The following is a 14074-nucleotide window of genomic DNA, read 5'->3' as shown; positions in this document are numbered from 1 at the left end:
TTGAGTGACCTTCAATTACAACTTTTACATCGGCTTCCCTTCAAATTTGAGAAAAAACATTTGAAAAAATCTATGTAGGGTTTTACCACTGTTTTTTTAAAATTTTATTTCTTGTAACCACTATTTCTTGCAATCTGCAGGCATAGTTTGCGGAATGCTTTGGTTCCCATATTTCTTAAAGTTTATTTCAAAACTAAACTGCACAGAAAGAAATTTCCGATTATAATTGTTGGTTAGTTAAGGAATTTTCATTCAACATCAAACAAATTGATCTGCATAATTGATTGAAATCGGATTGAGACCATTTTTAAAATCTACGTAAGATTTCTAAATAATGAGTTAATTTTTATGCTGGTGCTGATGGCCCTAATTTAACCTACTTAAGCGAGATTTTTTTTAAATAGTTAAATATATTTACAAAAGTAATAATCTCTGTCTGTCTGTTTTTTTCTTTGTTTTATATGTTCGATCAACACTTCAAACCACTTGAACGATTTAACTCAAAGAAACTTAGTTTTTGCCACAAACTCTAATTTTCTTATACTTTATTTCTGTGCAACCCGATGGCCTAGACCTTTGATATTTCACTATGAAATCTCTTCGTTCAAATAGTTTAAGTTTAAAATGTATTGTAATACTGTTGTGATTTTGTTGATCTTTTACGATCAGCGATTCAAAGGATCTTAAGATCGCTGCGATCATAGTTATCTAGGGGTATCATGCCCCCCCCCACCCCTTGTGCAGACTTTGGAATTATAATGGTTCTAGTTGTGTTTACATGATAAGATAACTCTAACAAGCCAAACAGATCTAAAAATAACCCAAGCGACGCCGTTGTTCCGTTATTCCGGCTGGGTGCAGGAGGGTTGGCCCGATCGGCCCGGGGAGCTAGGGTTAAGATCTAGGCTAGGGTGGAGTGAAGCCTCAGGAAAATCAGTTAGTTGTTGATCAACCCTTTCTGTGGAATGAGAGGTGGAATTGCATCCTGAGGATCCATCTTACCCTGATTATTATTTATTCACATCGATCGTATAGTATTTTCTCATTTTATTAGTGTTTGTATAAAATAATAATAATAAATTGTAAAACCGTCTCGCTGAATATTTGATAATATGAGTTGTTGCCCTGAATTTTTAGCATATACTATTTGATTCCTATTAATCCTCAAGTAATATTGTACTATAAATGTTCTTCTGCTCCGGACATATTTTTAATTAAATCAGAAACCATTAATTGAAAGCTAAAGGGACTGTTATAAGAGGACTGAGGACGGTCCCTAGTAAAACGCAAGGATAACTATTCCAGTATATATTTTCCCATCACTTAAAAGGCTTAGAAGAACTATATAATATCTGTGTTTACATATCACACGAGGTTGATGAAAGTCCAATGCCTCGTACAATTCCCAGCTGACTCTCTGTACTGTTGTGGAACTCTCTTACTGTCGTCTTCCACTGAGTTCCACACTGTCAGCATAATTTCAAGTGTCCGTTCATACAAAGATGACAATGCAAGATTCCCAACAATACCCTTGAAAAGTTGAAACCTTTATCTGATCGATAATGTAGAAGATATTGTAGTTTTATTAGGGTTAAAAGTGTTTATTACTGATAAAGTTGAGAAACCACAATTGCAATTCGAAATTTAAAACATTAAAATTTCCAGCTTTGCATAGAGAGTCACTTGAAATTACGCTTACAGTCCCTTTAAATGGAAAGCTTGAAAATCATTAAAGAGTATTTAGTAATGAAAGATAGTACAAAGGGGCTGGTCGCAAATCTATTGATTGGTATGAAAATACCAACAAAAACGTATCATCTTTCCGTATTTTTCAATGCATGAATACTAAGTGCATTTTATTTTTACCAATCTCTTCAGAGTTTAATTCTTTAAAGACAGTGGTGGGGTGAGGTGGGGGTGGGGGTCTGCTGAGGGGAGGAAGGCCAGCCACAACAACTTCTCGGCTCACATTCTCCTCATTTTCTCGTCCGAACCACCTCGAAGTCCTTGTCCTTCGATAAATATGTGTTTAAAAGTTTCTAATTCTTGTAGATAAAACTATTTTTAACAAATCTGGCCACGTTAGGGTATAAAAAATGAAAAGATTAAAGTATTGCATTAATTAAATCATGTTTGAAACTTTAGAGACATGAGAATGGTGTTAAACTTTATTTAAGATAAAACTTTAAACGCTTCTGCCTCCGTAATGGCCAAAATTCGCGATATGAAATAAATAGCAAAATATTTGGAATACCTCTGTCTATCATTTTCCCCATGGAACCACCCGGAAAAAATCTCTGGTTTTCACTATAATCAACAAAAAAGATCCAAGTTCTATAACCTTGGAATTATTTGCAGCATTCGGCATCAGGAATATATGAAAATGCGCGTAAAAAGGTGAACATTTTTAAGGATATAGAACTCGAAAACTTCAATTCAATTGAAACTATTTTTTTCGATTTACTAAAATTCAATAATTCATTTATGCCCTAACGTGGCCCGATTTTTAAAAAATAGTATTATCTTGGAGGACTAGACACTTTAAAAAAATAATATTGGAAGGACGAGGATTTAGAGGTGGCACGGACAAGAAAATGAGGAGAATGTGGCTCGGACTAGAAATTGTTGTGGCTGGCCTTCCTCCCCTCCTCTGCTCCCCACTATCTCTCAAAGTAAAGAATCGAATACTTATAGGAGCTGTTTTTTGCCACAAAAATATGATGCTTAAATCCCTTTAACTTTGTAACCCGATGTTGTAGAAGTATATAGGTTGCAAAGGATTAGAAAATTTCAGTTTGTTTCAAAATCTGGTGCCTTATGATCAAAACTGAGAACTTTGGTTTATTCAAGGATGTAATGCAAGGAAAGTTATTTCAGAAGTGTACACATCTTTTGTACTGCTGCAGTGTACTGTCTCTGGGCGCTAATGTAAGCACAAGACGGATGTCGAAGCCTGACATGTGATCCATCTTTCACATAAAAAAATAATGAAATATTCTGATCATTATAGGAAACTATTATGTGAATTATCAAAATTATCAAAATTTAATGCTTTTAACCTCCTCGGATACTAAACGAACACTGATGCATCTATTCTTGTTTACAAATTCCGCCCAGAGAGAACTGGTTTCAATATGTACGCAGAGTATACGCGACCGCAATTAACTTTCCTTGCATTACATTCTTGGGTTTATTTTAATAATAATTATTCTTCAAAATCAGATAAAGGGATTGTCTGTCAGTGACCGTCTATTTTGTCCAAATTACAAAGGTATCCTGTAATCGGACATGCCACTCTAAAAATGTTGAGTCCTTTTTAGACTGGTCAATATCAAATTTTGTTTTAATAATTTGTCATCAAAAGTCAGCCCAAAATCATTTCGTTCCGTAAAAATTAATTTTATTCGGAAAGCGTCAAAAGTTTACAGGCTATGCATAAGAAAGTGTTTATTTAAAAAGTAAAAAAATTATAAGAAAATAAAGAAAAAAGTGAAGAGATAAACCCTCCACTTCAATTGATTCAAGGATCATTTTATCTTCTTCACTCTTCCACTCATGTCACATCAACGAAAGAAAACAAAACATAATTTTACCAAGAATAAAATAAAAAATGTAAAATGAAAATGAAAATAAAAATGCCTATTTTTAACAAAGTTTTTAATTTTTTACAAACAGATTATAAAACACTATACTTCAGGTCAACTTGAGCTATTTTTTCCAATATATTTTTTTCCATTCTACGTTTCAGTTTTTATTTAAGCTAAAAACAAGTAAAAACTGGTCTTTTAAGCTTTTAAAAGGAATGTAAAATGAAAATAAATTTTTAAATTTGTTTTTGTTTTTTTCTTTTTTTAAATACTTTTCAATACTTCCTTTTTAACTCCAACTTAAGTTATTTCATTATTTATTTAAATTACTATTACATTAAAGTGCCTGTTCAGACAATTGTGTATATCAATTCATTTAGTCCTTTTTCTAGTAATTTCGGGTTTTAGAAGTATGCTGTAGATATAATTGCTAATATGCTTGAAGTAAAAAATATTTACACCATCAGGTTGCAAAGATATAGGTATTAAAAAAATTGAATTCGTGGCAAGAATCCAGTTCTATTAACATTTATAACCTTTAATAACTTTCGTATTTAAAAACTCCAACATTTAGGTTGCATCAAAATTGTCACACAATATTGTACACAAATATTTGTTATATATATATATACATATATATATATATCTGTTCAATATACATATATGTCAAAATGAAAAATATGTATGTTTAGTGCATTAAAAATATAAAATTTCTCAACTGCAAAACTCAATATCTGAATTAAAGCCTTGATTAAATATCGACATATGCTAAAACAAGATTTATTATTTAACAGGGCTTGTTAATAGATTATAAAAAACTAGGCTTCCAGGTTGCTTCGCGCCCATCTTTGGTTACAAACAAACAAACAAGCAGAAAAGCAAATAATATTTATAGAATAGGCTATCATGGCGCTTCGCGCCCATCTTCTTTTTCAACTATTAATTGTTGCTTAAGCTATGAGCATTTTCTCTTCGATAAAACATTGTTAAAAAGTTTTGCGGATTTTCAATTTTTTCGTGGATTTTCAAAACTTTACGAACATGAACAAATTTTTGAGATACTTTTTTGTAATTCTGAGTTCCGAAGTCACCAAGTAATGTTGAATAAATTTAACTTTCTGTTTCTGTCCAGTTCAATGTGTTTTATGTGACAGCAGATGCCAAATGAAGAAAACCTCTCCAAGGGTTTACTGTAAAAAAGGTTTGATGCTTTGAAAATATTCAAAATAATTTTGGTGAAACTTCTGTTAGTGTAAACAGAGCTTAAACTTTGAAGGATAATACAGAATAAACAATGTTAAATTATAACATTGAAAAAAGTTTTCTTAAAGAATCCTAGAAGAAAAAAGAAAAAATGAGTAAAATAATAGAATTTAATTAAAAAAAGGCTTCACATCTTGGCTTCATGTTAGAAAATGCACTTTCTAAAGAAAGGGATTATATTATGAAATCAAAAAGCTTTTTACTTTTTAATAATGAACTAAAGAATATGAGCTAGTATATGTATAAAGCGTATTCATCCATTATTAAAATTCTGTGAAAGACATAAAGTTTTTGGAATTAATCATCGTTAACTGTTATATAGGTAATGGCAAAGGCTCTCAGAGTTTTTGCGTAATTATAAATGGCAATTTAGAAAAATTAATTCCTTTTAAAAGCAATGCTTTAAATTTTAAATTGATAAAGAAGTTTTTCCATATTCGGAGTACTTTTTAAATATATTTTGAATGAAATCAAATGTTTAATAATCTTTGTTAAGAAATATTTAATATTTGTAAGTAGGCTTTTTTGCTTCGATGATATAAAAGAGAAATTTTAAACGATATTATTTTCTAATATGGTTGAAAGTAAAGTGTATAGTTTTATCAATGTTTAAAAGAAAAAAGAAAAATTATGATAATTTAAAGATATTTTTGAAAATGTTCTTATTTGATGTTGTTTCTTTAGCATAAACAAGAAACATGAACTTATGTTACGTTAGATATTACAAGGTTCTTATATATCCAATTTTCTGAGGACAAATGGCAGAAAGTAAATATTCGAGTATATTTTGTAAAATATGTTTTCTATATAAAAGATATTAGGTTACATCTCTCTCTTGCTGGTAACAAAACACGAGAATTAGAAGAAAAACACTTTAAAAAAATGTAATCAAAGTTTTATTTTATTTTCTTGGATAGAAACCCGAGGAGACATATTTAGCGGTTGAGATTTGTCTTAAAAATAAGCTATACGTCATACATGATTGTTACATCGATTCAGGGTTTAGGCCCCTCAACGTTATGACAAGTAACCCTATATAACCAAGAGTGCCATTATAGATTCACTTTTATCTCCTGGTCCTGGTTAAAAATCCAGTGAGTCTTAACCCATTTTCACCCATTATTATATTCCTCGTATTTGCTATCTTGAACTGTTTTGATAGGCTATGAATTCTAAATATCTAATTATATAATTTTAACCAATTTTGAATGAGAGATGAAAATATGACTGAAAATATTCCAATACAGGATGCACTTCGTTGTAACTAGTTTACGTGATTTTTCGGAAGATATCTCCACCAATGTGCAATGTGTATGACAGTTTCCGAATATATCTCCACCAATGTGCAATGTGTATGACAGTTTCACGCTTGTGAATGTTACCTTTTTTAAATCAAGAAATTATCTATATAATAAAGCCCTTTGCCCATATATATATATATATATANGGGGGGGGGGGTTAATTATTAAATCAAAAGTTAATTAGTGCGCAAGGAATATGCACTGAATTAATGAGAAGAAACTTCTTAATAATTATTAGATTATAGCGGCGGCATCTGTTCAACCCAGGGGGATGATAGTTCTCTACCTGTGTGCTCAGTTAGCTGTACTGTTTACTTACAATTGTTTACTAATATTGATATACTAGGTTAGGCCAGAATAAACTTATAATAAACAAATATGCAGTACGCTCGGTATAGTTGATGGCCTGTACAATTAGGAAAGGATTAGCGTACATCATCACTCTATACATTATAACCTCGTTGGTTCAACCTATATTTCAGGTTTATAGTGCAAGGTTGAAAGGTTTCAAGCTCACGCGCAGAAATCGTTGAGAATTTTCCCCTGAATACTTCTTATAAAATAAATCTAATAATGATTGCTTTATATGGTTCTAAAATGTATATGTGCAGGCCTACAAAAGAGTCTACGTGAGGTAAAATCAAGTGAGGTCTTGAAATGTTGGGTTCCAAGTTATTAAAGGGAATTAAAGGATTCACAGCGATTAGTAAAATTTTACTAATCTTAAACAAATGGCTTAACTATTTTTTTTCAAAACCATTTTAATTGATACTTGTACTGTGTACATTAGGCTGGATCTGTTGATACTTCTACATTAGGTTGGATCTGTTGATACTTCTACATTAGGCTGGATCTGTTGATACTTCTACATTAGGTTGGATCGGTTGATACTTCTACATTAGGCTGGATCTGTTTCGCGACCAAATCTGGCCTCTTAAAATATCCTAGAGTATCCACCTAGTCATAATTTGTTAAGGGGTTTGATTGGAACCTACACTAAGCCTCAGATCTCTTGGATACAACTCTACTTCTTTTAGAATCTCTCTTCGATAGTAACAGTCTTCTGGTTAGCAAGAAACAGGTTCAATCTATGAAAGATTGCCCGAATTAATTTTATTTATAATCCAAAAGAGTAAATATAAATACAATATGCAAAAATGAAGTAATATACAGAATTAGTTACAAGAATAAAAGTACTTTAAAGTTTAATTTAAACAATCCAAGGATACAAAAACTCATTCATCAAGTAAATGAATATAGTAAGTCTTATTAGTGCCTTAATGTGCCCTAAACAGATCACAACGATATCTCTCTGTATCAAAATGTCAAGTATAATTGACAAGAAATGGCGTATACAGTATACAGTATACAGTATAAATCTAAGGTAAAGTTTACAAATCAAAACTGGTTTCGTTTCTGCAGTACAGACTTGTCCCCCCCCCCCCCCTCGACTTCACGGGTTTCACATCTGTTTGCGCGTAGAATTCAGGGGCGAGGGAATTCAGAATGTGACGATTTCGTCGCGTAACAGGATCATAAATAAATATAATCAAAATATATGTATTTTAGTCTAAAATTGAAGTTTAGACTTGATCCAATCTACTTTTAATAGAATATCTATATGATGTATATAAAGTAACCCCTATTTCATTTTTTTTATGTGAGAAAATGCAACCTACTAAGATCAAAATAAATGATGGTAATTTCATAAAAATGAAGACTGGAAATTTCTGCATTAAAAGAGAAATAGGACTTTTTTACATTTGGTGAAAATCTATTTTTACACAGGATGAATATGTAATGCAAGATTTTCATGAGTTTCTCAAAGCTTTTTGGTTAGGGGTTTTTTTTCTCACTTTTACCCTGCTGTTTGAAAAACTTTCCTTATGGTTTTATATAATCTTATTATCTGTGGGACCACGCACGGTGTGATTTAAAGTATTACCAATGAAAAATTAAGATGAAAACTGTTTTTTTTTCTGTCCAAAATGGTCTTGATAATTCTGTAATTCAGAAACATCTTTAAGTTGTTCAAAAGATTATGGAGTTTTCAAATACAATCCCTGTAATTCATTTCCTTAATCATTGTAGATTGTAGTAAAAAGCTAATTTTTATTATTATTATTTAAGTATCTCATAATTAGTTTCAGGGTTTAGATTCCTAAATCTCAGTCTAAAAATTAACTTTAAAATGTTGAAAACCTGGATTTTAGAATTAACAATATTTAGAAGAAAAATTTCCTTGATCTAGAGCTGAAAACTTTAGAATTGAGGATATCACGATTGATCTTCTCTTGTTGTAAATTTTAAGATTAATTTGATCTTTAGTTTGTATCTTGAAAAGTGTGTATAATTCAACCTATAGAGTGGCGTATGCAAACTCCGGTACAGCCAATCAGAAGCTGGAAAAATTTAATGAGAAACTCATTGGTTAGAATCTGGTAGGGATATTAAAAAAAGAGAGAAAAAAGTGGATAAAGTAGGACATTTAAAGTGTTCACATCGGATATTTGGGTTAATCGATCGGGATTAAGAGTATCCAATTCTAAAGTTCTTTCTCTAAGTGGCCTCTAGTCCTCAGGGCAATGTAAAGATGAGATCCGTCCAGGGAGTAAGGAATAGAAGGGAGATATAACTGACGCGGTTCGCCATACCCTATGATTATACATGCTTTGCAGACGGGTACTTCATTTGTATAAGAAATATTTGCCTGATGTACAATTACCGCGTATACAATAACCTTTTCTGAATATTTTTTATACAAATGGAGTACCCGTCTGCAAAACTTGTATACTCATATGTAGGGCGAACCGCGTCAGTTATATCTCCCTTCTATTCCTTACTCCCTGGATCTGTCCTATTGTGACCCAAAGCTTCCACTCTGGATATATTTATAATAAAAGCTCTTCCCTTATATATCTATAGCTGGCCAAACGGCTGGATTGATTGGACTAATTTTTTGCGGAAACCCATGGGTACCCGAGGGGTAATATAGGCTAAAAAATTCAAAATTTAGTTTTTTTTCAAAACTTATTTTTTTCAAAATCCATTGTTTACAAACAAAAACTAAAAATTCCACAGTTCCAAATACAAATAAATTCTACCTGGTAACAGCCAAAAAATTAAATTGATTCCAAATCTGACACAAATATTAGCTCATTTTCATATAAAGAGTTACATTAATTTTCAAGCATGGGTCGACTTTGAAATGTCGCAACGCTTTGATCTTTGATTTTATCTCAGTATAACTTACTTCATTTTTGTGTACTACAACCAAAATATATATTTTACACATAGATTCAGACTGCTATAAAAGAGTAAAATTAATTTTCCAGACATGGGTCGACTTTGAAGTGTCTCAAAGCCTTGACTTTTGATTTTACCTCACAAACTTACTTATACTTTTATTGTAGCCCTGACTTGTAGATTTTAGAACAATAAAACACTTTCTTTATTTTTAGTTTTTAAGAATTTATTTATTTATTAATTGTCAATATTCTCATACATTTTTGCATAAGAGCTTGCAAATTTTTGTTGTTGACAATTTTGCTTATATTTATAAACATGGAAATGTAAACAACTTGTGATTTAAATAATAGCTTTCTTTTATTAAACTGATTACATTCAAGGAACTAATGCAAAGAAAGTTGATTCAGAGGTGTACACATTTATTGTACTGCAGTGTACTGTCTTTGGGCGGAAAATAAAACACAAGACGGATGTCACAGCCTGACATGGAATCCATTTTCACAAAAATAATCAATTAAATATTCTGGTCAGATTGCTTCCACCCTCACTGGATCTTATATTTTCTTTTTATACAGAAATCAAGGACGTGCACACACACCACAACGGACTGTAAAGGTTTAACTGAATGAATCGTACCTAATCTACATTCTCATTAACAAAATGTCAAGTTTAAAAAATTGTGCTCAAAATCGAAAATCTTTTGATCGTAAATTTGAGGAACAAGACTTCAGGTTTTAAATTATGCTCAAAATCGTAAATCTCGTAATCTTAAACGTGAATCTTAAACTAGCCTTTGAACTTAGTATCCCTCAATATCACGTATACATCTGTCAAGTTTCAACCAGATTGAATAGAATCCGATGTATATACTCATTAATAAAATTGCAAGATATTAAATTATGCTAAAATCGAAGATCTTACTTAAATATTTCAATGTTTAAACTATAGCTATAGTCTTGAATTCCAATGATATTCGAAATTCCAAAATTAGAACTTGATCAACATGTTTAATTATAATCCCGACGGCCTTGCTGTCAAAGGAAAATGGAAGATTTTTTTTTTCCTTTCTTCATAGATTTCTCTTTACCTAGTTAAACTGTAACCTGGAGGATGAATAAGTGCGAGAACCTCAGAGGATCTGGCGGACCTCATAGCTACACCTCTCGGCGAAAAATAACGGTAAAAAATATATTTCCATAAGCCCCCGTGAAGACTGGCAGATCTCCTTCATTATCAATGAATTTTAAATCCTTTTTTTTCAAACAGAGAGCAGGGGCGTGCACGCGGATCATTTTGGACTGTAAAGGTTGAAACCCTATTGAACCGAAACTAATGAACATGCTATTTAATAAAATTTTAAGATTTTAAATTATGTACGAAAACTAAATTCAACTTAAAGTCTACAATGTTAATTTTTTAAGTTGAAAAATTATTTTTTTTATCTTTTATCCTTTAATTTTATATTTCGGATATAAAAGTTTACCACTGCAAACAAAAAACTAAACGACATTACTGTAAAAAATTACCTCCGTAAAAAATTAAGAAATAAAAACTCACAGTTAAATCGAGTCGTATTAAAATGACCACACACAAATCTAATCAATCTGATCGGAGTTTTTTCCTCTGCAATCTAGTTCTTATAAATAATTTGTTTTAATTTATTAATCTTTATTGATATCGTTCAGAAAATGATCTTTAATTAAGAGGACTTGAGCTAAGATCTGAATTTTCCTTCTTACTCTGAATTTGTTTTAATTGATAAATCTTGATTGATATCGTTCAGATCTTACTTAAATATGTCAATGTATAAACTAAAGTCTTGAATTCCAATGATATTCAAAATTACAAAATTAGAACTTAATCAACATGTTTAATTATAATCCCGACGGCCTTGCTGTAAAAGGAGAATGGAAGATTTTTTTTTCTTTCTTCATAGTTTTCTCTTATCTAGTTAAACTGAAACCTGGAAGATGAATGAGTGCGAGTATAACCGTGAATCTGTCGAACCTCAGAGGATCTGGCGGACCTCATAGCTGCACCTCTCGGCGAAAAATAACGGTAAAAAATATATTTCCATAAGTCCCCGTGAAGACTGGCAGATTTCCTTCAGTATCAATGAATTCTAAATCTTTTTTTTTATACAGAGAGCAGGGGCGTGCACGCGGATCATTTTGGACTGTAAAGGTTGAAACCCTATTGAACCGAAACTAATGAACATGCTATTTAATAAAATTTTAAGATTTTAAATTATGTACGAAAACTAAATTCAACTTAAAGTCTACAATGTTAATTTTTTAAGTTGAAAAATTATTTTTTTTTATCTTTTATCCTTTAATTTTATATTTCGGATATAAAAGTTTACCACTGCAAACAAAAAACTAAACGACATTACTGTAAAAAATTACCTCCGTAAAAAATTAAGAAAAAAAAACTCACAGTTAAATCGAGTCGTATTAAAATGACCACACACAGATCTTATATATCCAATCGGAGTTTTTTCCTTTGCAATTGAGTTCCTATAAGTAATTTGTTTTAATTAATAAATCTTTATTGATATCGTTCAGAAAATAATCTTTAAATTAAGAGGACTTGAGCTAAGATATCTTCCTTCTCACCCGGAATTTTCTCTCAAAATAAACTAATGATTTTTTTTTACTGATTCAGTCTGAGAAAACTGTAACGCCTCCTGAACCGACAAACCTCACCGCCGAGAAACCAAGATGTCTCAAGAAAATGGGACATCTACGCTACATCGCTCTCTCTAATTTGTATCCCAATACAAACGAGCAACATATTTGCTCTAGAGTATTGAAGATATGAGAAATATGAAGAGATTAAACCATAATCTCTCTTCAACGTCCTAGACAGTAGCGCGGAACCATCAATGTTCTACGTGAGTCTAGTCCTCAAGTATAATGTTTTTTTCTTCCAACTGAAACTTAATGTTTCTCCAATAAGCTAATTTACATTAGCAAGGAACCTTCAATGTTCCAAGCTAGTATGTTTCTTAATTTCAGAGTCTCTTATCTTCACGTCGGTCATATAGATTCTAAACCACATAGATAAATTAACATGCAGCAAGGAACCATCAATGTTCCGCGCTAGTATGTATCTTAATTATATAGCTTCTTACCTTTACGTTGGCTAAATAGCGTCAAGACTACATAGTTTAATTAATATAAAGCCATACCAACGAAGAACCATCAATGTTCTTCGTTGGTACAATCTGTGTATTTTTCACATAGTGTATATAGACTTTATATCAAGGTTTCATGAAAATTGTAAAGTGTTTACGCAAACTGATTTCTACATAAATTGCTCAAATTATATATAAACGATTCTGTTATTAAAAATTTCTATTCAATCCGCAAACCCTATTTTCGTCAATATCTTATTATATGCATTTAACGTCCTACCATTTCATTGGTACATTTCTCAATTTTTATGTTTTGCATAACCCAAGTAGCCTTGATTCCAAATTTTTTATTTAAAAATGTATCCGTAAATTAACTCTTATATAAATCTCTCAAAAAATTGTAAACGAATTTGTTGTAAAACTTTATTATTAAACACATGTAAACTATTTTGTACAATTTTAATAATCTCGACACGGAGATAATAAATATCTAGATCTTAACAAATATTCTGGTCATAGGAAACTATTATTTGAATTCTCAAAATTATCAAAATTAAATGCTTTTATCCTCCCCGGATTCTACACAAACACTGATGCATCTATTCTTGTTTACAAATTCCGCCCAGAGAAAACTGGTTTCAATATGTACGCAGAGTATACGCAACCGCAATTAACTTTCCTCGCATTAATTCCTTGATTACATTGAACTACTGTGCTTTTATGAAATTGTTGCAGACTTATGAATTATAAATATTATATCGACCATTTATACTTAAACAAATTTCATGCATGAGCAGTCTAGTTTTTTACAATTACTAATAAAGTTTTTATAGTTATACCCAAGCTAGGAATATTTTACAGAACTTAACTGTGAGTTTGTTTACATTTCTTTGGAAAAATGCAGTACACTTTTTGTTTGTAAACAAAGATATGGGATTCCTGTTTGTGTTGGTTCACCCCTGATCTACAGAATTTATGAGTTGAAACTGGAATAAAACATTTTTATTTTTAAAAAGATTTTTTTTTGATTTTGCTCTTCAACTATAATATAACTAACTGTCAGATATTCAATTCAATTTTGAATAAAGTTGGACAATACTGGACCTTATTTTGAACAGAAATCTAGTAAAAACTTTTTAAATTAATTATAAAATAAAAAAGTCATTTTAACATTTATTTGAAGATGATATTTTGTTTAGAAATCTAGTTGGAACTTGTTGAAATTAAAGTATAATTAAAAAGTCATTTGAAGGCTTTTACATATTTCTAATCATAATCATATCCCCGGAGTATCCCAATAAACATGGGAATTGAGAAACGACTTGAATGTCGTCTTTGAGTTCTGATATTTAATGCCTGGCACAGAAAATAAAAAAATTGAGGCTGTACGTCTGACGAGCTTTCATAAAGTGGTCTACCTTTCTTTTATCTTGTTCTTTGAAAAACATATTTTTCGTTGTAAAATGTGAAATTGAATAGAAATTTATATAAACTTTTAATTAAAATATTTTATATATAACTTTTTGATTTTTAAAAAC

At 30.9% G+C, this 14074-nt stretch overlaps 1 long non-coding RNA gene across 2 annotated transcripts; it reads left to right on the top strand.

The window, feature by feature from the left end:
* Positions 1–6622: 6622 nt before the first annotated feature.
* LOC111711541 (uncharacterized) lies at positions 6623–12975 on the top strand. Of its 2 annotated transcripts, XR_002767268.1 has the most exons (4): positions 6623–7232; positions 10492–10579; positions 11352–11458; positions 12065–12975. It is a non-coding gene; the product is annotated as an uncharacterized LOC111711541 (long non-coding RNA). The 2 variants fall into 2 exon arrangements; XR_002767267.1 differs by lacking the exon at positions 11352–11458.
* Positions 12976–14074: the final 1099 nt, after the last annotated feature.

The sequence above is a fragment of the Eurytemora carolleeae genome, unplaced genomic scaffold, assembly GCF_000591075.1.
Source record: "Eurytemora carolleeae unplaced genomic scaffold, Eaff_2.0 scaffold628, whole genome shotgun sequence".
NCBI lineage: Eukaryota > Metazoa > Arthropoda > Copepoda > Calanoida > Temoridae > Eurytemora > Eurytemora carolleeae.
The sequence above is the reverse complement of the archived record's forward strand: the minus strand, read 5'-3'. Positions and strand labels throughout refer to the sequence as shown.